We start from the raw sequence: 4,259 nt of genomic DNA on the forward strand, positions 1-4,259 counted from the left end.
CTACCCAAAATAATAGATGGATATAATGTTAGTTCAGTTCAGCTGCTCAGTCGTGTCCAACTCTTTGCGACCCCATGAATTGCAGCACGCCAGGCCTCCCTGTCCATTACCAACTCCTGGAGTTCACCCAAACCCAGGTCCATTGAGTCGGTGATGCCATCCAGCCATCTCATCCTCTGTCATCCCCTTCTCCTCCTGCCCCCAATCCCTCCCAGCATCAGAGTCTTTTCCAATGAGTCAACTCTTTGTATGAGGTGGCCAAAGTACTGGAGTTTAGCATCACTCCTTCCAATGAACATCTAGGACTGATCTCCTTCAGAATGGACTGGTTGGATCTCCTTGCAGTCCAGGGGACTCTCAAGAGTCTTCTCCAACACCACAGTTCAAAAGCATCAATTCTTCGGCGCTCAGCTTTCTTTACAGTCCAACTCTCACATCCATACATGACCACTGGAAAAACCATAGCCTTGACTAGATGGACCTTTGTTGGCAAGGTAATGTCTCTGCTTTTGAATATGCTATCTAATGTGATCCCTATCAAATTACCTGTTTTTCACAGAACTAGAATAAATAATGCTAAAATTTATATGAAACCACAAAAGACCCAGAATTGCCAAAGCAAACCTAAGGAAAAAGAACACAGCTGGAGGCACAACCCTCCCAGACTTCAGATAGTACTACAAAGCGACAGTAATCAAAACAGTGTGGTACTGGCACAAAAACAGACATATAGACCAATGGAATAGAATAGGCAGCACAGGGACTTCCCTGGTGGTCCAGTAGATAAGACTGTGTGTTCCCAATGCAGGAGGCTTGGGTTTGATCCCTGGTCAGGGAACTAGATCCCATATGCCTCAGCTAAGAGTTTGCATGCTGCCAAAGACCTGACTCAGCCAAATAAATAAATATTAAAAACAATAAAAGAATAGAGAGCACAGAAATAAACCCACACACCTACAGTCAATTAATCTTTGACAAAGGAGGCAAGACTATACAACGGAGAAAAGATAGTCTCTTCAGCAAGTGGTGCTGGGAAAGTTGGACAACTGCATGCAAATCAATGAAGTTGGAACACACCCTCACATCATACACAAAAATGAGCTCGAAATGACTTAAATATAAGACATGATGCCACAAAAATCCTAGAAGAGAATACAGGCAAAACATTCTCTGACATAAATCATAGCAGTGTTTTTTAGATCAGTCTGCCAAGGCAATAAAAATAAAAGCAAAAATAAATAAATGGGACCTAATCAAACTTACAAGTTTTGCATAGCAAAAGAAACTATAAACAAAATGAAAAGATAACATGTGGAATAGGAGAAAATATTTGCAAATGATGTGACCAACAAGAGCTCAATTTCTAAAATATACAAACAATTCATGCAATGAGATATCAAAAACCAACCAATCAAAAAGTGGTCAGTAGACCTAAATAGGGGGCTTCCCTGGTGGTTTAGACAGGAAAGAATCTGCCTACAATGTGGGAGACCTGGCTTCCATCCCTGGGTTGGGAAGATCCCCTGGGAAAGGAAATGGCAACCAATTCAGTATTTTGGCCTGGGAAATCCCATGGACAGAGGAGCCTGGCGAGCTACAGTCCATGGGGTTGCAAAGAGTCTGACACGACTGAGCAACTAACACCTACACTTACTTACTGAAACCTAACTAGACATTTCTCCAAAGAAGACAGACAGATGACCAACAGGCCATGAAAAGATGCTCTACATCATTAATTATTGCTGTTGTTATTCAGTCGCCAAGTTGTGTCTGACTCTTTGTGACCCCATGAACTGCAGCACACCAGGCTTCCCTGTCCTTCACTATCTCCTTGAGTTTTAGAGACATGTAAATCAAAATTACAGTGAGGTATCACCTCACACTGGTCAGAATGGCCATAATCAAAAAGCGCTACAAACAATAAATGCTGGAGAAGGTGTAGAGAAGACGGAACCCTCCTACACTGTTGGTAGGAATGTAAATTGGTGCAGCCACTATGGAAAACAGTATGGAATGTCCTTTAAAAAAAAAAAAACTAAAAATAGAAATGCCATACAATCTAGCAGAGTTTCTCCAGTGGCTCAACAGTAAAGAATCTGCCTGCGGTGCAGAAGACACAGGAGACTTGGGTTCAACCCCTGGGTTGGGAAGGTTGCCTGGCAGCCCAGTTCAGTATTCTTGCCTAGAGAATCCCATAGACAGAGGAGACTGGTGGGCTATAGTCCATAGGGTTGCAAAGAGTCAGACACAACTGAAGCAACTTAACATGTATTCATATACACATGCACAATCCCAACCCTAGGCATATATCCAGAGAAAACCATAATTCAAAAAGATATATGCACCCCAGGGTTCACTGTTCACAGCAGGCAAGACATGGAAGCAATCTAAATGTCCATCAACAGAGGAATAGATAAAGAAGATGTGGTACGTACATATAATGGAGTATTAGCTATAAAAAAATGAAATAATGCCATTTGAAGCAACATGGGTAGACCTAGAGATATCATACTAAACGAACTCAGACAGAGAAAGACAAATATATATTACTATATATGTAATCTAAAAATAATGACACAAAAGAACTTATTTACAAAATAGAAACAGACCAGCAGACTTTGAAAACAAACATGGTTATCAAAGGGAAAGTAGGGGAGGGGTAAATTAGGAAAATGGGATTAACAGATACACACTACTTTATATACAATAGATAAGCAGTGAAGACCTGCTGAATAGCACAGAGAACTATATTCAATGTCTTACAAAAACCTCTAATGGAAAAGAATCAGGAAAAAAAAGAATATAGATATGTACTATATATGTGCATAACTGAATCACTTTGCTGTACAACTAAAACTAATACAGTAAATCAATTATACTTCAGTTAAAAATAATAATAATTATAGGGGCAAATGAGATGGCTTTATAGGATTATAATGTCTTGGTAGGCAGTCCCGTAAGTGTATTTAATTTTTTTTTAATCATATGACTTTCAGATTACAACAGCAGTGCAGGCTTCCTAGAAAGTAAAATGACAGAACACAAGTGTATGCACATGAAGGAATTCCATGATGGCCCAGTGGTTAGGACTTGGCTCTTTCACTGCCGGGGCACAGGTTCAGTTCCTGGTTGGAGAACTAAGATCCCGCAAGCTAGGCAGCATGGCAACACATATCCACATGTGAAGGCACGTGAGAAGTTGTTATCTAGCCCTTCCCCATGCCTACCCCTGAGGTAACCAATGCTAACAGCCAATGGGGATCCCTCCACACTGTTCCCCTAGTTCACACACAGACATGTACACCCTGGCACGTAGTCTTTCAGGGACTGGTATTGTTACCGTTGCTTTCACAGAAATCAAATCCTCTTATACAGTAGCCTGCACCTTATTTTTCTCTCTTGACAATATTTCCTGGACATTCCTAGGAGAAAAGAAACAGCTTTATTTCTTTTCAGATTTGTTCAATAGGTATTTAATTTTCTTAGCTTCCCTGGTGGCTCAGATGGTAAAGCGTCTGCCTACAATGCAGGAGACCTAGGTTCAATCCCTGGTCGGGAAGATCTCCTGGAGAAGGAAATGGCAACCCACTCCAGTATTCTTGCCTGGAAAATCCCATGGACGGAGGATCCTGGGGGCTACGGTCCAAGGGGTCACAAAGAGTTGGACACAACTGAGCGACTTCACTTTCACTTTCTTGCCTCTAAAAACGGAAATAAACAAAAATAAAAGCTACTCTGAAACTTCTAGTTTTGAACTTTGAGCTGGACCCATTCCATACTCATCCCCCTTCAACACACACACACACACACACGCACACCTGCCTTCTTTTCTCTCCATGCATTTCTGATGAACATGAAATCTCACCCCACGAATCCCTACCTCCTTCTAGAGCAGAAAGTGGGTCTTAACAACCTGGGTTCAACTCCCAATATGAAGTCAGACCTTCTTTCTAAAGGAGTGTTGAAAACCAGCCAAAGGCAGAGGCAGTTCCCAGAACCAGCTCCACCTTCAGGCTCTGGAGATGAATTCTGCTGATTTGGAGAGAAGGCAGCCTTCGCTTTCACACAACCATTGACCAAAGCCTTTCACCCAGAGTTCCAAACAAAGGCTACATTAAGCCACAGGTGGACTGAGTTTGGCCCAATCAGCATTAAAAACATGTGCCTAAAGTTAAAACCTTTAGAAACTAGGAAATTTCACATCATAACCTAGACTCTCTGCTTTTCTTGAAAACTCCAAGATTTGGCTGCTTTGGGCC

The 4,259-nt window shown here is 41.7% G+C and overlaps 1 non-coding gene across 1 annotated transcript; it reads left to right on the top strand.

The window, feature by feature from the left end:
- The first annotated feature begins 3,488 nt into the window (after nucleotides 1-3,488).
- TRNAC-ACA lies at nucleotides 3,489-3,560 on the top strand. Its single transcript has one exon. It is a non-coding gene; the product is annotated as a tRNA-Cys (tRNA).
- Nucleotides 3,561-4,259: the final 699 nt, after the last annotated feature.

The sequence above is a fragment of the Oryx dammah genome, unplaced genomic scaffold (genome assembly GCF_014754425.2).
Source record: "Oryx dammah isolate SB20612 unplaced genomic scaffold, SCBI_Odam_1.1 HiC_scaffold_5, whole genome shotgun sequence".
Lineage (NCBI taxonomy): Eukaryota > Metazoa > Chordata > Mammalia > Artiodactyla > Bovidae > Oryx > Oryx dammah.